Genomic DNA, 21,920 nt, shown 5'->3' with positions numbered 1-21,920 from the left:
ATTATCACCGTTTTAGATTTACATTATTGCTTCCGATTTCATTTGATTCAGTCTTTGTTGGAACAGATTATGAACAAAAAATGAGATAACACTGAATTTGATTTAAATTACCGTATTTTTTGGAGTATAAGTTGCACCGGAGTATAAGTCGCACCTGCCGAAAATGCATAATAAAGGAAAAAAACATATATAAGTCGCACTGGAGTATAAGTCGCATTTTTAGGGACATCTATTTGATAAAACCCAACACCAAGAATAGACATTTGAAAGGCAATTTAAAATAAATAAAGAATAGTGAACAACAGGCTGAATAAGTGTACGTTATATGACGCATAAATAACCAACTGAGAACGTGCCTGGTATGTTAACGTAACATATTATGGTAAGCGTCATTCAAATAACTATAACATATAGAACATGCTATACGTTTACCAAACAATCTGTCACTCCTAATCGCTAAATCCCATGAAATCTTATACGTCTAGTCTCTTACGTGAATGAGCTAAATAATATTATTTGATATTTTACGGTAATGTGTTAATAATTTCACACATAAGTCGCTCCTGAGTATAAGTCGCACCCCCGGCCAAACTATGAAAAAAACTGCGACTTATAGTCCGAAAAATATGGTATCCTAGAGCTGGCCATTAGTATCCAGAACACGGAACAGAAACATGGATTTTGTCTGGTGACACATTGTGGTTGTTGGGGGGACCCCAGGATGCAGAGACAGAAGTTGGCGTGCAGGTAAAAAAAAATATATATATTTTTACAGAATAAAAAAGGCAGCAGAGTGACACATGCACACTGACATAAGGCAATAAACCAGCGCTGGCAAGGAGCAACAGGTGAACCTAAATAGACTTGATTAACCAATAGAAAACAGGAGCGGTTGTAGGAATCTAAGCAGAAGGTGAAGGTGCAGCAAAACAAGGAGTTCAACAGAAAGTACTACTAAAACAAAAGCACCAGGACAGGTAATAATACTAAACACAGGAAAGTAAAGAACAAAATCCAAACTGTCATGTGGGATCGAGGCAGAAACAGCATAAATCGTTAACATCCAAACCACTGTGTCACCGTGCTGCCTGAATACTGCACAGACATGGTACATGAATGAAATATGAAGCAGCACACAGGTTTATCTAACACTACGGCTGGTGAGTGTGTTACTGCACCAACCAGCAGCCTCTGCTGTGTCATTAGATCAATACGGCAGCAATGTTTATTATCCCAGGAAGGGACAGTGGAGCCTGTACTCAGAATTTCCCAAAAGGTTTTGAACAGCTCCAGCCTGTCTGCGCACACTAATACATGGATAAAATAAAAAATATATAAAACCTTCAATATGTTCCCTTATCCTCTTCTTGTCGCTCGAGCTTGAAGTGCCACACATATCTTACTCTTATCTATTGAATTTTAGCAGACTCAGTTAGCGGATTGAGTTTTTTTTTTTTTTTTTTTAAAGGACTCGTCAGCCGTAGACGTACAAGTTTGTTACTAATTAAGCAGAGCGGACAGCTGAAGTGAAGATCTGCTTGTGACACATAACATGGAAGGTCGTGACTAAAAACCCACTTTTGGTCTGGTTAAAGCGGGGGTCAGCAACCCGTGGCTCTCGAGCCGCATACGGCTTTTTAGTGCCGCCCCAGTGGCTCCCTTGAGCATTTTTAAAAAAGGATTGAAAATGGAAAAAAGATGCAGGGAAAATAAATTTTTTGTTTTAGTATGTTTTTTGTTTGAGGACAAACCTTCCCAATTGTTAGAAAGCCCACTGTTTAATATGTTTGTGTGTGTATGCTTCACTGATGAGAGTATTTGGTGAACATCGTTTTGTCCTAATAATTTGGGCGGTTCTTGAACTCACCATAGTGTGGACTGTGACGCAACAGTTGGTTTACATGTAAAATCTTCCACTAATTCAGTGGTTCTTAACCTTGTTGGAGGTACCGAACCCCACCAGTTTCATATACGCATTCACCGAACCCTTCTTTAGTGAAAAATAAAATGTTTTTTTTTTTTCAAATTCAAGACAAAGTTATATGTTTTTTACTGGTGCACAAAACGAACCGTGCATGAACATCACCTTGTTCAAAGAATAAAACCAACACAGTGCATGAACTCACAACAAAATTACACACCTGCAAATCAGATGGAAAATTAGAGGGAATATTGTTCGGGGGTATCCATAATACGCCAATAGGGAGAAGTTTTTATTTACACGATGAGTCGGGTGCGTCTTGCCCTCCGCGGCAGAGGCTCCGTCGAACCCCTGAGGCTGACTCACCGAACCCCTAGGGTTCGATCGAACCCAGGTTAAGAACCACTGCACTAATTCTTTGTCTCATTTTGTCCACCAAAAGTTTCATGCTGTGCGTGAATGCACAAAATTGCGCTTTGTTGATGTTATTGACTTGTTGGAGTGCTAATCAGACATATTTGGTCAGTGCATGACTGCAAGCTAATCAATGCTAACATGCTATTTGGGCTAGCTGTATGTACATATTGCATGACTTTGTCTCATTTGTAGGTATAGTTGAGCTCATTTAATATCCATCCATCCATCCATTTTCTACCGCTTATTCCCTTCGGGGTCGCGGGGGGCGCTGGAGCCTATCTCAGCTACAATCGGGCGGAAGGCGGGGTACACCCTGGACAAGTCGTCACCTCATCGCAGGGCCAATTTACTTTTATCCTCTTTTTATATAATTTAGTTTTGCATGTCTCCTGACACATTATCTGTATGCAATATTGGCTGCATTTCCGATACGTGTTTGTGTGCCATGTTGTTCCAGACCACAGCAAACATTACCTAGCTTGCCAATGATTGTAATAAATCTATTAAAAGACAGCCTGCCATTTCCTTTAACTTGGACACACACATCTATACCTTTGGCCATAAAAAGCCAGTAATTTCAAGGAGTTATGTCACCTTCTGAGTAGCCTCTGATTTACTAATGTTTTCCAATGTTGTAAAAATGTGTAGAATTAATATTAAATGTCAACATTTCTGTCAAAGAAGATTTGCGTCAGCCTGCAACACATAGTCATTTTGATAGTACCCGGTAGGCTATTATAGCTAATATAGACACTTACATCAAGGGTTGACGTCATTATAAGACTTATATAAGGCTTTTCATTTTTTGCGGCTCCAGACTGATTGTTTTTATTTTGTATTTTTGGTCCAATATGGCTCTTTCAACGTTTTGGGTTGCCGACCAATGGGTTAAAGGATTTGTACACAAACAGAAATTGAATGTATGAGTTGGCACCGGATCGCCGGATGTTATGATTGGACGGCTGGTTGTCAATCAAGCTCCTCACTATGGCAACAGTTAATATTTCACTAGAAGCTTTTAGCCTTAATTATATCTAACATGCATCAAATCTGTCATTTAGAGGGGTTTTATGCAAAATAAAGCAAAAGCAACTTTTATTACCTGTTGGTACCTGTTTTTGTCTATTTGGGAAATAGACAAAAAAATTCCTGAAAAATTGAAGTCAAACCATAGGGGAGATATTTTTAAAACTATTTTGCCTTCTTCCAAACTTGCTCCAAACCAGTCTTTTGAAATTTGAGACTTCAGTGACGTATTTTGCCTTATTTACGTCATGCGGGTATCGCCATTTATGGTAGAGGTTTACCCGAAGAGCTTTGCGTGAGTCAGCCATTTTTTTTTTACAGTTTTCAGTTGTAGTCCAAAGTAAGGTTGTACGGTATACCGGTCAGTATAAGTATAGTAGCGCAATACTAATGAATCATATTCGGTACTATGCCGCCTCTAAAAAGTACCGGTCCTCCAACCCCCCGCCCCCACGTTGTCGTCACGTCGGGACATTGCTGGTTTACAAGAAGAGGAGCATGTTCGGCAGCGCACAATCACAAAGTACTTATAAGCAGTCACAGTGTGTAGACAGAAAAGGGAGAACGGACGCATTTTGGCTTAAAAACTAACGATAAAGGTGAAGCTATAACAAACCACTAATCTTTGCCTCCATGGCAACAAATAAAGTAGCGTATTTTTCGGACTATAAGTCGCAGTTTTTTTCATAGTTTGGCCGGGCTCCAGTGCGACTTATATATGTTTTTTTTCCTTCTTTATTATGCATTTTCGGCAGGTGCGACTTATACTCCAGTGCGACTTATACTCCGAAAAATACGGTAAGTTTCTTACAAGTATCATCCCTGCAGGAAGAGTAATTGCTAAACATGCTTCACTACACACCGTAGCTCACCGGCATCATTAGCGGTGACGTCGGTGAATCATGTAAACAAATGCCATTGGTGGATCTACACCTAACATCCACTGTAATGATACCAAGAACAGGAACATATCTAGTCGATGCTACTATGATTACATCAAAAAAATTTAGCATCACACAATCTTCTTTTTTTTTTTTTTAAATGTATATGTATATGTATATGTATACTGTATAATGTTTATTAACTCAGGAAATATGTCCCTGGACACATGAGGATTTTGAATATGACCAATGTATGATCCTGTAATGACTTGGTATCGGATTGATACCTAAATTTGTGGTATCATCCAAAACTAATGTAAAGTATCCAGACAACAGAAGAATAAGTGATTATTACATTTTAACAGAAGTGTAGATAGAACATGTTAAAAGAGAAAGTAAGCATATATTAACAATAAATGAACAAGTAGATTAATAATTCATTTTCTACCCTCATCATTTTGACAAAATAATAGAATGATAAATGAAACAATATGTTACTGCATATGTCAGCAGACTAAATTAGGAGCCTTTATTTGCTTACTTACTACTAAAAGACAAGTTGTCTTGTACAGTTTGTATGTTCACTATTTTATTTAAGGACAAGCTTTCAATAAGAAACATATGCTCAATGTACTGTAAGATTTTTTGCTAAAATAAAGCCAATAATGCCATTTTTTGTGGTCACCTTTATTTCGAAAACTACCGAAAAGTATTTTGGTACCGGTACCGGTACCAAAATATTGGTATTGGGACAACACTAGTCCAAAGTTGTAGTCAATAAGTCTCTATCCTCTTGTTAAAGTTAAAGTACCACTGATAGTCACACACACACTCGGTGTGGTGAAATTACCCTCCCCTTGTTCCACCCCCTGGGAGGTGAGGGGAGCAGTGAGCAGCAGCGGTGGCCGCGCTCGGGATTTAACCCCCAATTCCAACCCTTGATGCTGAGTGGGTTGGAATGGGTACCATTTTTATAGTCTTTGGTATGTCTCAGGGCGGACACTCTAACCACAAGGCCACTGAGCAGGTTGTGGGGTGGACCGGCTCGTACATGCACATGCATGCTAAAATCCTCCGCTGTTGCCATTTCTAATAAAAAGTAGAGTATAGTTCAAACTTATATCTGTCAGTAGACTCGATATAGAAGCGCTAAAAACTACAACATGGCTGAAAGGGAGAAGACGCAGTTGAAGGGGGCTTGGCCTGTAGGAGGGCTTCGGCACGTAAAAAAGACCGCCCACAAAACGGCGCATTGTTATGGGACAGTCAGAAAGCGGCTTGAAGATGGTCTGTAGAACTAAATCTATGTAAAACTTTAACTATAGCACTAAAATTAAATGTTATGTAGACCGCAAGGCAGTGTTTTAAATGTAGAAACACGTTATAATTAGAGGCCGATAAATGCGTTAAAATGTAATATCGGAAATTATCGGTATGGTTTTTTTATTATCGGTATCGTTTTTTTGTTTGTTTTTTTTGTTTGTTTTTATTAAATCAACATAAAAAACACAAGATACACTTACAACTAGTGCACCAACCCAAAAAACCTCCCTCCTCCATTTACACTCAATCACACAAAAGAGTTGTTTCTTTCTGTTATTAATATTCCGGTTCCTACATTATATATCAATATATATCAATACAATCTGCAAGGGATACAGTCCGTAAGCACACATGATTGTGCGTGCTGCTGGTCCACTAATAGTACGAACCTTTAACAGTTAATTTTACTAATTTTCATTAATTACTAGTTTCTATGTAACTGTTTTTATATTGTTTTACTTTCTTTTTTATTCAAGAAAATGATTTTAATTTATTTATCTTATTTTATTAATTTTTTTAAAAAGTACCTTATCTTCACCATACCCGGTTGTCCAAATTAGGCATAATATTGTGTTAATTCCACGACTGTATATATCGGTTGATATCGGTATCGGTTGATATCGGTATCGGTAATTAAAGAGTTGGACAATATCGGACAATATCGGAAAAAAGCCATTATCGGACATCCCTAGTCATAATATATGACACCTTTAACATGAACACACAACAATGTTCCATCAGTCAGCAAAACCTTAATTGTGAATGAAAATTATCAACACAATTGAATGAAATTTAATAAAACAAACAACCTTTCTTGTTTTCTTGTGGCCAAAAGTCAATTTTGTTCTTTGTATTTCCCCTTTCGGACTATTTTGTAAGGCTGTGCTGCTAAATTGTACATTTCTGTATTGCTTGATTGAAGTGTGTAGCTGCAGGGGAGATTGGGCTTTGTGCGATCATCAATAATAAAACCAGAACATAGCCCCGGTCTGGAAGTAAGTAAACGTTTCCTGTATTTTTTTTCCAATATTGTTTGAGGTAAATCTGTGTATAGGGGCTGGGATAAAGTGCTGCTCGCAACCTTCAAACAGCCACAGGGATTGATTGATGACTTCCCGTTGCATGAGATGAAGTCAGCAGTCCCCCTGGTGAGAAGTCGACATGATCATTTTCCAACATTACAGAAGTTTTGCTCCAGTGACAGGACAGGGCGCCGTACTGAGGATTAATATTTGTCATGTTGGCGACACTTTCTGACCTTACTGGTGCACGTCTGTTTGATAATACAAAGTGTCACTTTTGATGTGAGGAGCGAACACCTTGTTGGCCGTGAGGTGCAGATGGCAGCCTGGTGTTAAAACATCCAGGAGTGAATTTGGTGACAGAATTGGATCAGGCTTCATTTGACGGCAGCATTGTGACAGCGAGATAGTCAGAATTCAGTTTTAAAGCCGAATGAGGTCAAGCTGCTTGATTTTCTAGGACCTTCAGGATGAATGGAGATGCTTGACTCAAGCATCTCCATTCATCTTGAAGGTCCTAGAAAATCACTTTCATAACATACAGCATATACGTGTTCATTGAATTGTTTACATATACAACTCAATCCAGAGTGCTCTTCAAATTATTTGCATGTTTATTGCATTTTAGGCAAATACTAAGGCTTCTGTATTAGCATTCCATTATCATCTTGGCGAAATGCAATTTGTGCCAGCCAGGGTCCACTTGAAGTGGAGACATGAAAGCATACATTTTATTGGAACAGAATGCATTTTAACTGTATGGTGCTGCAACGGCAGACAATACATCCAAATATGAATGCCCAGTAAATTAGTACAGTTTGGAGTACAAACATGATGTTCTGGCCTCAAAACACAAACTTTTAAAATACATGATGACTTGTAAAGCATCCGAAGCAACTGTGTTATTTTTTTGTTTTGTTTTGTTTTTACCTCGTTTATTATTTTTCTGAAACCAATCCAATATAGGTATACCAAAATATTCACAAAAAAGCCATTCAAAAGGGGTCTTATTATCTAAAACACTTCCTTCTGGTCTACATAACATGCAATGGTAGTGCTTTGGTCTACATTTTGCAAAGATTATGTTTTACAGACCATCTTAAAGCCCCTTTTCAGAATGCACCATTTTGGGCACCCTCCTCCAGGCCGAGCCCCCTTCGACTGCCATGTTGTTTTTAGTGCTTCCATATAAGTTAGAACTATATGCTACTTTTTTGTTAGAAATGGCAACTATTTCCAGAATATAAGCCACCATTTTTTCCCACACTTTGAACCCCGAGGTTTGTACATTGGTGTGGCTGATTTATGGATTTTTTTCAAACGCACAAGCCTAAAATACCAGCAATACATTTTAATTGGTCACATTAAACCAGTGGTCGGCAACCCAAAAATGTTGAAAGACCTATATTGGACCAGGAATACAAAAAATAAATCTGTCTGGAGCCGCAAAAAATTAAAAGTCCTATATAAGTGTTATAATGAATACAACACATGATATGCGTGTCTGTATCAGCTATATTATTATTACTATTAGCCTTTATTTAACCAGGTAAAATCCCATTGAGATCAAAGATCTCTTTTCCAAGGGAGACCTGGCCAAGATATTAGCCTACTATCAAAATGACTATGTGCCGCAGGCTGACGCAAATATTTGTTTACAAAAATGTGGAAATGTAATATTTATTCTAGACATTTTTACATCCATCCATCCATCCATTTACTACCACCTTCGGGGTCGCGGGGGGCGCTGGAGCCTATCTCAGCTACAATCGGGCGGAATGCAGAGTACACTCTGGACGAGTCGCCAACTCATCGCAGGACATTTTTACAACATTTAAAATAAAACTCCTGGAAATTACTGGCTTGTGTCCAAGTTAAAGGAAACGGCAGGCTGTCTTCTTTTAATGGCTTTATTACAATCTTTGCAAGCTGGGTAACATTTGCTGTGGTCTGGAACAACATGGCACACAAACAACTATCAGAAATGCAGCCAATATTACATACAGATAATTTGTCATGAGACATGCAAATATAAATTGAATTAAGAGGACTAAAATGAAATTAAATTAGCTCAAATATACCAACAAGTAAGGCATAATGATGCAATATGGATACACAGCTAGCCTAAATAGCATGTTAGCATTTATTAGCTTGCAGTCATGCGACCAACAAGTCAATAATATCAACAAAGCTTAGAATGTCGGAGAAAGTTGTACATGTAAACAAACTACGATGAGTTCAAGGACCGCCAAAATTATCACTGAAGCATGTTTAATATAAACAGAGTAATTTCTAACAATTAGGAAGGTGTGTGTCATGTTGTCCTCCTACAGAAACAATATTAAAACAAAAAATAACATTTTTCCCCTCATCTTTTTCCATTTTTCATACATTTTTGAAAAAGCTCCAGGGAGCCACTAAGCCGGCACTAAAGAGCCACATGCAGCTCTAGAGCCGCGGGTTGTCGACCCCCGCATTAGACCAATGAACTTGCCGAATGGGTAACGGTGGACCAATCTAATTAAAAACGCGGTCACACAATCATTCAGTCAGCCATTCAGCGCATTGTGCACTCTCACACTCATCATGACGAAGACGCGATGAAATGCACACGACGCAGATTCCAAAGCCAAAAACGAAATATTATTTAGCGTTTTACTCTTTCGGAGTTTCACTGTGTAAATGGTGGGTTCATATCAAACCAGCCGCAAATGGCCCCCGGGCCAGACTTTTAACAATGCTCATCTAGAAGATAACCTCCACAGGAGTATTCTTTCATATTCTTTACAATACCACCAGAGAACATAGCCTCTGATACCGAAGATGACTAGTGTCATGACAACCACAGAACCAGACATGTAATTTAATGCGAATGTGTCTGGCTTTTAATTACAATGTGTACAACATAAATCTGCTCCGATGAAGGTTTACGTGTATTAAAACACAAACAAACTTGATAGCACACGCAAAGCTGAGAGAAGATGCAAATATAACCATTTAGCACTCGCAAAGTGATTTATCAAGACTGGAACTGTTCTGCAGCCGCTGTTTTGCATCTATATTTAGCATGTTTGAAATGTACGTGCAAACTGGCACAGTTACGAACAAATGGATGTGATCTGTGTCTAGATCAATATTTCTTCCAAAAAATATCTGTTTTTCAGCAGTGGTCCAAAGGGGCCGCAGCGGTACTTAGTTGTAATAAATGTTTCCACTATTTGTGGCAGTAATGACAATCGCAAACAAACAGAAGAAGTCTGGAGCTTAAGTAATAGAGAAGTTTCTTAAAGGGGAACATTATCACAATTTCAGAAGGGTTAAAACCATTAAAAATCAGTTCTCAGTGGCTTATTATATTTTTCGAAGTTTTTTTAAAATTTTTACCCATCACGCAATATCCCTAAAAAAAGCTTCAAAGTGCCTGATTTTAACCATCGTTATAAACACCTGTCCATTTTCCTGTGACGTCACATAGTGAAGCCAACACAAACAAACATGGCGGAAAGAACAGCAAGCTATAGCGACATTAGCTCGGATTCAGACTCGGATTTCAGCGGCTTAAGCGATTCAACAGATTACGAATGTATTGAAACGGATGGTTGTAGTGTGGAGGCAGGTATCGAAAACGAAATTGAATAAGAAACTGAAGCTATTGAGCCATATCGGTTTGAACCGTATGCAAGCGAAACCGACGAAAACGACACGACAGCCAGCGACACGGGAGAAAGCGAGGACAAATTCAGCGATCGCCTTCTAACCAACGATTGGTATGTGTTTGTTTGGCATTAAAGGAAACTAACAACTATGAATTAGGTTTACAGCATATGAAATACATTTGGCAACAACATGCACTTTGAGAGTGCAGACAGCCCAATTTTCATCAATTAATATATTCTGTAGACATACCCTCATCCGCGCTCTTTTCCTGAAAGCTGATCTGTCCAGTTTTGGAGTTGATGTCAGCAGGCCAGGGACGCTAGGGTCGATAGGGGGTTTAGCTCGATCGTCTGCGGGAACAAACTGCCGCCATTGCTTGCCGTGCTACTGAGGTCCTTTGTCCCTGAATTGCTCACACACTCCAGCAGATTCAATGGGGGTCTGGCGGCAGATTTCTTTGACTTTATCGTTGGAAATGCATCTGCTTTGAGTGTCGCAGGATATCCACACATTCTTGCCATCTTTATCGTAGCATAGCTTTCGTCGGTAAAGTGTGCGGAACAAACGTCCAATTTCTTGCCACTTTCGCATCTTTGGGCCACTGGTGCAACTTGAATCCGTCCCTGTTCGTGTTGTTACACCCTCCGACAACACACCGACGAGGCATGATGTCTCCAAGGTACGGAAAACAGTCGGAAAAACGGAAAATAACAGAGCTGATTTGACTCGGTGTTTGAGAAAATGGCGGATTGCTTCCCGATGTGATGTCACGTTGTGACGTCATCGCTCCGAGAGCGAATATTAGAAAGGCGTTTAATTCGCCAAAATTCACCCATTTAGAGTTCGGAAATCGGTTAAAAAAATATATGGTCTTTTTTCTGCAACATCAAGGTATATATTGACGCTTACATAGGTCTGGTGATAATGATCACCCTTTAAGAGCAAAAATGATTACTAAAGTGGCGAAAAAGTATTTTCATTGTTTTTTTTTTTGTTATTGACAGTTAGTAAGTCAAATAACATATTCAGAACTAATTTGGTCTATTTATTTTAGCACTACATAATTGTACCTAAATGTATTTTTCATCGGTTACATATGAGTCCCTTCTTATGCAGTATGTACTGCATGGTTAGTACTTATTTTTCTAATCAGCCTGACCAAAGCCTAAGGTTTATGTGTTGAATAAATCATATTTGTGATTAATGCATGGTTTTGTATCATTTCAAAGGTTGTTAACTGTATTTAGATTAGATATAACTGCTGAATGTGGTTCAAATCAAGAAAAAGATTAGTAATTCAGTGTTAATATTTGTGTAGGGCCCGGGCTCTTTAGTGGAAAAGTTGGGCTCTTAGGTCAAAAATGTAAGAACCCCTGGTTTAGATCGCACTTCAATATTGTCTAAAAAAAGTTGTACATAGTATATAAGTGTGCTGCATGTCAACATGACAAAACGCCAGGCGTTGGACCATATGATGTCATAAATGTGGAGTGGAATAGGTGTCTCCATGGTGACAGTCGGTATAAACACAAAAAAATAATTCTAATAGGGCGGTCTGTACCACTTTTGCACTTGTTATTAATTGGTGTAGATCACCTGCAACACACCCATAAATAGTGCATTATTATTTAATTATTATATATTGCACACACTATATAGAACTCGTTATTTTGATCTTAGTAGATCAGGCCCTATGAGGAAAACATATTTTACTGAACACAAAGCTGTACAGAAACACTTTGCAAACACTTTCTGTTCTTACTCCATGTCTATCAAACGTCTAATCCCTCTCTTTTTTCATTTTTTTTTTTTTCAGTTTTACTCTATAGTGGTTAACCTTTCTTTATTGTTGTATGGCAGTTGAAAATAATACAATGCTACTTTTTTTTTGAATCCTTGAAAACATTGTCTCTACTCTTTACAAAGGTTTTTTTTTGTTGCTGAGAGTCTGAGCCTGGAATAAATGCATTTTTAAAATCATTTTTGGAAAAAGATTGTGCTCCACTTTAGAGGCACCACTCTATATAGAACATTCCCCAGAGAGCCAGCGTCCTCTGCAGTGGATGCTGGTTTTCAGGAGAACATTTATTTTTTGTTCCAAGGCATCCCACCATACAACATAATACAATCTTAAGTGGCCACGGTAAGAACTGTACCAAACAATAATGCTCACATCAGCAATGAAAACATAGCTCTACATGCTATTGTTAAAAATTTAAATATTGTAAAAACATACTAAACATGAAAAGATAAAGAAATGAAATATTTGCAATCAACAAGAGGAACAAGCGGTAGAAAATGGATGGATGTAAAATAAAATAAAATAAAATCATTTTTTTATCAATTTATGATCATGATTTATGTTAGGCCAGCAAAGAAGGCCCACCACTTGTAGGAGGATACAAAAAAGCACAGCTCACCGCCAAGCTCGAGTTTTTGTACAGTACGTAAACAGGGGTGGGCATATCGATACAAATATCAACAGTAATGATACCAAGTATAGTATCAGTTTATGGTAGATACTACAGTTATTAAATTTATATATTTTAGTATCACAAAATCGTTTTTTGTCATTATTGTTTGCGTGGGCGTGGTTAAGAGGGGAGGAGTATATTTACAGCTAGAATTCACCAAGTCAAGTATTTCATATATATATGAAATACTTGACTTTCAGTGAATTCTAGCTATATATATATATATATATATATATATATATATATATAAATAAGAGAAATAATCCTTGTTGTGTGCGCAGTTGTGCACTGCGCTCTCTAAAAGCCGTAGATGTTATTGTCACATATGCATGTACAGTAGATGGCAGTATTGTCCTGTTTAAGAGTGTCACAACATTGCTGTTTACGGCAGACAAACTGCTTTACGGTAGACGAAAACGTGACTGCTGTTGTTGTGTGTTGTTGCTGCGCTGGGAGGACGTTAATGAAACTGCCTAACAATAAACCCACATAAGAAACTAAGAACTCGCCCTCGATCATTCTACAGTTGTAACGTGATTGGGCAGGCACGCTGTTTATATTGTGGGAAAGCGGACTTGAAAACAGGCTGTCGACACGTCACTCAGGTCTTGACTTGGTGAATTCTAGCTGTAAATATACTCCTCCCCTCTTAACCACGCCCCCAACCACGGCCCCCCCCCTCCACCTCCCGAAATCAGAGGTCTCAAGGTTGGCAAGTATGCCAATACTGCCCCTGTAACTACTTGATACTGGATCAATACTAACATTTTCAATATCGCGCAAAACTAATCGTAGAAACTAAAAGTATTGAAACACTAGGATCCTATTAACAGTAAATCAACTAGTAAGTTAATAGTTCTGAGAAAATAATACAACTGGTAATATGACGCTAAAGACACAATATGTTATTGCATACATCAGCAGCTAAATAAGTATCGCAATGTCGTTATCACAAGAACCTGCAATATGTATTGCGATAAACATTTTAGGCCATACCACCCATCACAAGTACCTAAGCCAGTGCTTAGCGCATCATAAAAGTTGTCCTGGCTGGTCCACCAAAATAAAGGACCACCAGGGAAGGTGATCTGAGGTTGCCATTGCAATAACATAAATTCTCTTTTTGATACTACAAGCCATTGTACCGTCAACATGATTATGATGTACAATTACTATATTTGTGTTATCCTAACATGCGAGTTAACAAGTAAACCATCACAGTAACATGACCGACTGTTCATCTTGTTACCATTTTGTTACATTGTGTGCACACACACACACACACACACACACACACACACACACACACACACACACACACACACACACACACACACACACACACGCACGCACGCACGCACGCACGCACGCACACACACACACACACACACACACACACACACACACACACACACACACACACACACACACACACACACACACACACACACACACACACACACACACACACACACACACACGGAATACATGCTTAGCTTATTGCCAGTTTATTCACCTTTGGTGCAGCAGTGAAGCAGTAAAGAGGCATCACCGCACTTCCATCTTTTATTCCCACTCTATCCTTTCATACAGATATCATCAAGTAAAAAAATAAAAGAATACCATTGTGCTCTCCCTATCTGCAGTGCACTTTCCATTAAAAGCCAAAAACTAAAGACAACAAAAGCTTTCGCTTTCTCTCGCTGGGACTAAATCTGATCAAGGGCACATCTGTGGTGCAAATACACCAATTGGAGGTCTGTGACGTCAAAACTTTGACTGACGCTGATCTCTGATATGGAAATGTCAAGAAAACCTGGTAACAAAAGAGGGAAACCATTAAAAATACCTTTTGTCATGGTATCAGAAGGGAAGCAAATGTGAACCCAAATAAGAAACTGTGACATAAAGCAAAAAAGAGTTGAGCATCTTTAGATCGAGAGCAGTAACTTTCAGCTGCAAGTGGATGTTTAACTTCTAGAGTAGCTTTACGTTGTCGAGCTGCAAGATTTTGATATTTTCATATTAAGATGTGTTTGCATACCTTAAAGGGGAACATTATCCCAATTTCAGAAGGGTTAAAACCATTACAAATCAGTTCCCAGTGGCTTATTTTATTTTTCGAAGTTTTTTTCAAAATTTTACCCATCACGCAATATCCCTAAAAAAAGCTTCAAAGTGCCTGATTTTAACCATCGTTATTTACACCCGTCCATTTTCCTGTGACGTCACAAAGTGATGCCAATACAAACAAACATGGCGCATAGAACAGCAAGCTATAGCGACATTAGCTCGGATTCAGACTCGGATTTCAGCGGCTTAAGCGATTCAACAGATTACGCATGTATTGAAACGGATGGTTGTAGTGTGGAGGCAGGTAGCGAAAATGAAATTGAAGAAGAAACTGAAGCTATTGAGCCATATCGGTTTGAACCGTATGCAAGCGAAACCGACGAAAACGACACGACAGCCAGCGACACGGGAGAAAGCGAGGACGAATTCGGCGATCGCCTTCTAACCAACGATTGGTATGTGTTTGTTTGGCATTTAAGGAAACTAACAACTATGAACTAGGTTTACAGCATATGAAATACATTTGGCAACAATATGCACTTTGAGAGTACAGACAGCCCAATTTTCATCAATTAATATATTCTGTAGACATACCCTCATGTCAGCAGGCCAGGGAAGCTAGGGTCGATATTCTTCTCTTGATCATCTTCGGGACGGTGTGAGCCAAGACATCCAGGGGGGTTTAGCTTGCTCGTCTGCGGGAACAAACTGCCGCCATGGCTTGCCGTGCTACCGAGGTCCTTTGTCCCTGAATTGCTCACACACTCCGGCAGATTCAATGGGGGTCTGGCGGCAGATTTCTTTGACTTTATCGTTGGAAATGCATCTGCTTTGAGTGTCGCAGGATATCCACACATTCTTGACATCTCTGTCGTAACATAGCTTTCGTCGGTAAAGTGTGCGGAACAAACGTCCAATTTCTTGCCACATTCGCATTTTTGGGCCACTGGTGCAACTTTAATCCGTCCCTGTTCGTGTTGTTACACCCTCCGACAACACACCGACGAGGCATGATATCTCCAAGGTACGGAAAACAGTCGAAAAAACGGAAAATAACAGAGCTGATTTGACTCTGTGTTTGAGAAAATGGCGGATTGCTTCCCGATGTGACGTCACAACGTGACGTCATCGCTCAGAGAGCGAATATTAGAAAGGCGTTTAATTCGCCAAAATTCACCCATTTAGAGTTCGGAAATCGGTTAAAAAAATATATGGTCTTTTTTCTGCAACATCAAGGTATATATTGACACTTACATAGGTCTGCTGATAATGTTCCCCTTTAATGATATATGGTTTAAATTAATTTACTTAGCGCCTAATCTACTACGATCCAAATACCATAACAAATTATGTGTACTATTAACATTACAATTGATAACTGGTGTAGAAAGCCTTATTTAAATGAGATATTTGCGTGTACTACACGGATTGCACCCTTTACTGCACGATCATGTTATCATGCACCTACATGTTCTGAAACGTGCAGCAGACACATACCACTTCTTTCTGAGCATTTTAGAAGCCGTCCTGCAGAACATCTACAACAGAACCTACTTTTTATCAGGCTGAAAGTGCGCTCATGGGAGAGGCTGGCATTAACTATTGTAAGAAGTGTTTTTCATATACAGCGTATATGAAAAATCGAAGAAAAAAACAAAAAACAAAAATCTGCAGACACTAAACACATCAAGGCAAGGCAAGGCAACTTTATTTGTATAGCGCTTTTCATACACAAGGCAGACTCAAAGTGCTTCACAGACAACAAAGTGAAATGAAAGAAAATAAAAGCAAAATTAAAATGCAGACAATAAAAATAAAAACAGTGCGGACGTTAAAAGTTAAAAGATTAAAAGATTTAGCTGAAAGCTAAGGTGAACATAAAAGTTTTCAGTCTAGTTTTAAAAGTAGTCAGAGTTGGGGAAAGTCTGACATCTTCAAGAAGTTTATTCCATCTATTTGTTTATAGTGACTGTATGATGCTCTCCCTTGATTTGCGTTTACTCTGGGAACCGCTAACAGATTGGTCTCAGCAGATCTTAGTGATCTCGAGGGCTTATATAGTGGGAGCATATCAGTGATATACTTCGGCCCTAGGCCATGTAGTGATTTATATGTGAAATCAATTCTCTGATGTACAGGGAGACAATGCAAGGATTTAAGAATTGGTGTAATGTGCTCACATTTTTTGGTCTTTGTTAGAACTCTAGCAGCAGCGTTCTGAACAAGCTGTAGCTGCCTGACAGTTTTTTTGGGAAGACCTGCACAGAGACCATTACAATAGTCTAGCCTGTTGGTAATAAATGCATGTAGAAGTTTTTCTAAGTCTTTAGCTGACATGAGCCCTCTAAGTCTTGTTACATTTTTGAGGTGATAGTAGGCCTATTTTGTTACTGATTTGATGTGACTGTCAAAATGTAAATCAGAATCTAAAATAACCCCAAGATTTCTGGCTTTATTTGAGGTTTTCAGGGACAGTGATTGAAGGTGTTGGATGACTTTAAACCTTTCTTTTGTAGCACCAAAAACAATTATCTCAGTTCAATTGAATTTGTTTTCAACACCTTAAAGGGGAACTGCACTTTTTTAGGAATGTTGCTTATTGTTCACGATCATTATGAAAGACATGACGATGGATGTGTTTTTTTTATGCATTCTAACTCATAAATAAACGTAAATAAAAGTCTGCTTAAAATGGAGCCAAAGGGTGGTCCTCTATTCCGTCCATGAAACCCAATAAATAACCATCCGAAAATCGCCAATAGTACTCCATTTTCCGTAAGTTGAATATTAACCAAGTATTAGTGATATTGTTATTTTAGCCAGACGAAGCCCAAACAAAATCTCGTTGACATGTATGACTTAAGTGTTATTATGACATTGACAATAAAAGGAATTGATTGATTGAATTGATTGATTACGCGCTAACGCAGACAAACAATTTATTGTGGCGGCGTGATCACGAGCTTGTGTGCCTATGTTTACATCATGCTTCCTTGCCCTTGGAACTTTATTGTAGATCATAAATCATGCCTTTCGCCTGGATAGCGGAAGGATGAGGACGTATTTTGACGAGTTGGTACACTTTGACAGCCAATTTAGACCCGGTAATGGCGAGAAAGACACAAAAAGACTGTTGGTTCCACCCCTCTTTTTCTTTCGCAAGGGTTACGAGTCATTCTTCATCTAAAAGGGACTATAACAAGATATCTATCAATTAACACTGTAATGACAGCAGACACTGTACAGTAAGTGATGTTTTATTTTGTATGTTGGCTCTCATGAAGTCTGCAGTGAGTAATAATCAGTGATGTTGTTGAAAAGGGTTAGGGTTTTAATGTGCCGTGTATGCTTAAAATGAGCAAAATATGTAAATATTGAATGTTATTATGGATGTGCTTGTTACTACATTACATATCGACTTACAGTGTGTATATAAAACCTTAATGGAAGTGTTTAAATGTTTTTTTTAAGGGCTTTATAGGCAGAATAGAGCGACTCATAGGCTCCATTGTAAGTGGAATTTTGATCACATGTATTTCCTATTTAGAATGCATATAAAAAAAAAAAAAATCATATTTCTGCTTCTCTTACATAAGGATTGTGAATTATAGGGAACATAAAATAAAGTGCAGTTCCCCTTTAAGTCATCCAGCAGTTATAAAATTATAAAATGATATTGCTGAATAAACAATATGCGAAATAGTTACATTTTTTACAGTCTATATATGTTGAAAAACATACATAGGACAGAGCTGTGGCGCTATCGCCCCCTTCCTCTGAGACATTTTTGAGCAAATGACAGTTTGCATATCCATTCTAGATGGACTAAATGTAGATGCAAAACAGCTTCAGTTTTAGTCTTGATAAATCACACTGCGTGTGCTGAATGATTTTTTTTTTTTGTGAGTTTTCTCCTCCAAGTGTTGTGGGCGTTCTGATGATCAGCTTATATTCTGCATATTCATGAAGACATATCCTTATTCTGTTCACTTAAGAGACCGAATCCTCTGCGCACAATCTTAGCGGATCAGGCCATAATTGTATGAGGTGAAACGCTCATCTCCCTTATGCTATCGAACTGGCCTCCCCCTCTCAACATGACTCTCGGAACATTTGCTTTGGCACTAGCTTGCTGAGTTTGCAAGCTATCACCAGTGCTAGGACGCCCGCTCTGACAAGGTTAAGTGAGCAACATTGACGTGACATGCAAATACCGCCACAACATACAACACTGAGCTAATGCCACTGCTGCAAACAAGTACACTTATGGCGAAATCCCCCAGTGTGTATTTGTGTTCTGATTCAGAAGATTGACTTTTGGGTATACAGTATTGGATTGTAGGGATGGGCGCATTAATCAATTAAATAAGGGATTCTTAACCTTTCTGACCTCGGGCCCCAACGGGAGTCACTAAAATATTCACACTGAATTAGTCATTTTACTTTAGATTTTAATCGTATTCAGTAAATATAACTAAACTACTTACAGTTTAAGAGGATGAAATGATATGAAACCATGTATTCATCACAAAGATTATTATCAAAGCTTAGGTCAGGTTGAATTAAAAAAAAAAAAAAATACTAATGAAATACATTGCAAAAGAACTTCATCAAATTATTTACTGCTAAAATAGATACACCAAATTAATAACAAATAATAATAAATATGTTTCTTAACTAAACTGTCAATAAAATTTAAGTGCAAAATAAAAGTGCAGCTTCAACAGTCATAATTTTCACGCTTAAAGGGGAACTGCACTTTTTTTCCGTTCACAATCATTTGAAAGACAGGACGACAGATGTTTTTTTTATGTTTTTTTTAATGCATCCTAAATATTAAATAAACATGAATAAAAGTCTGCTACCAGCGGAGCTGCACTATTCTGCCCATAATGCTTAAACTATATAATACTTTTTCGCACACTTTTGGCATTTTCTCGATGAGCTTCAAGAGGTTTCACTTCACAGGTGTGCTTGACACTCATGGAGAGAATGCCAAGAGTGTGCAAAGCAGTAATCAGAGCAAAGGGTGGCTGTATTGAAGAAACTCGAATATAAAACATGTTTTCAGTTATTTAACCTTTTTTTGTTATGTTTTTTGTGTGTTTTGATGCCTTCAGTTACGATCTAAAATTTAAATTGTCATCAAAATAAAGAAAACGCATCTGGTATTTTTATTTTATTTTTTTGTCATAAAAAAATACAATTATGTGTGCTTACGGACTGTATCCCTGCAGACTGTATTGATATATATTGATATATATTGTAGGAATCAGAAATATTAAGAACAGAAAGAAACAACCCTTTTGTGCAAATGAGTGTGAATTTGTGTAAATGGGGGAGGGAGGTTTTTTGGATTGGTGCACTGTTGATTTAATAAAAAATAAAAAATAATTTTTATTTTTTTATTTTATTTTATTTTATTTTATTTTTATTTTTTTTGTGTGTGTCCTGTCCAGCTTCTCAGGCAAATCAGATAGTTGATGTAGATGCCCATGTCGGCTGTTCAGATTTACTTTACAAAAGAGAAGTGTAGGATACTTCTCTTGTTGCCTTATTTGTATTTGACTTTATTAAATGTATTTATATTATCATTTAGTGCAGCCGGGCCGGAGCAGGAGGGGATAGAAAGAGAAAAAAAAAGAAGACAGAGGGGGAAATTGTGGGGACAAGAGGGGGATTAGACAGAGAGACAACAACAACAACAGCAAACAACAACAACAACAACGATAGAGCAACATCAGCAAATATGACATGTACAAATATGATGGTAAAAGTAATAGCAAATAAGCAGTTAGCGAAAAATAAAAAATAATACAGAAATGACAATGAGCATTATTACACTACAAATGGATCAATACAAATACCAATAGAAATAGCGCTATTGATAATGAACAATACCAATAATTTACCTTTATTATCAACAATACAGTTGTTTAAATGCAACAATACATATACGTAATGATAACTTGAGATACGAAAGAATGCAGAAAAATGGAGGGGGAGAAAGAGAAGCAACCTACATTAACCTTGTAGATTGTTATAGTCACAATAGGTTAAGCTTTGTCAGTGTGCCATGTGTTACACCCAGTTTACCCTAGGGCAACAACGTTAATATATGTTTGATGAAACGTGATTATGTGCATGAGTGTAAGTATGCATATGTACTTGTATATGTACAGAATGTGTATATGTGTTTGTACAATGAATGTATATGTACAGAATGTGTATATGTGTTTGTACAGTGAATGTATATGTACAGTATGTGTATGTGTATGTTTGTATATTGAATGTGCGTGTGGATGTACGAACATTAGGTAGGTAAATATGTACTGTATTTGTGTATGTATGTGGGAGCGTAGGTACCTATGTACGTATGTGAGCATATGTGAATTTGCATGTACAATACATTCGACTCCCAGAGTGCGTGGGAGCCAGAGCACGGCCCCATCACCCCCGAGAGCCCAACCCACAAACAGGAGGCGTGGTGCCCAGGGAACCAGGGACCACCGCCCCCACGCAGCCAAGCCGGCCAGCGACAGGAACCCCAGAGCCCGACCCACCGTACCGCCCACAAGGGCCAGCAGCAGGCTGCAGACAGACGCACCCGGCAGAGGACAGGGCACGAGAAAAGCAGGGGACAGCCAGACCCCAAGCCAGCGAGAGACCACACCCCACACGGGCAGAAAGGCGAGACGCCCCGCCCGAGGGACCCAGAGACTCCCCGCAACCGGACGGGAAGACCGCCCCCGTCCCACCGGCAACCGGGCCCCCACGAGCCCACCCCCCACCCCCGGAGAGCGCGGCGAGGCCAGCCCCCGGCCACCCCACCCAAATCGGCCGCCGCAGGACCACCCAGGCACAGGGCCACGGGAACCACCCACCCCACCCGCAGGGACCCCAACGATGGAGATGGAACAACCAGCAACCGCCCCGCCGAGCCCCCCCCCCCTGAGGAAGGGGGAAAATTAAAAAATAATATTAATAAAATATATTAAAAATAAATAAATAAATAAATTAATTAATTAAAAAAAAAGAATTAAAAGAAGATCACAGACATGCTGACAAACAAGGTCACTACCCCAGCAACTGGCCGACTCGCAGCACCTCGGAATACCTTGCAGCA

At 38.8% G+C, this 21,920-nt stretch overlaps 1 protein-coding gene across 10 annotated transcripts in view; it reads right to left on the bottom strand.

Annotated features, from left to right (window-relative positions):
• adgrb3 (adhesion G protein-coupled receptor B3) overlaps window positions 1–21,920 on the bottom strand; it is a 355,792-nt gene that overhangs the window by 45,887 nt on the left and 287,985 nt on the right. The window lies entirely within an intron of this gene.

This window comes from Nerophis lumbriciformis, linkage group LG02 (genome assembly GCF_033978685.3).
Source record: "Nerophis lumbriciformis linkage group LG02, RoL_Nlum_v2.1, whole genome shotgun sequence".
Classification (NCBI taxonomy): Eukaryota; Metazoa; Chordata; class Actinopteri; order Syngnathiformes; family Syngnathidae; genus Nerophis; species Nerophis lumbriciformis.
This window is presented reverse-complemented; position numbering and strand designations above follow the sequence as displayed.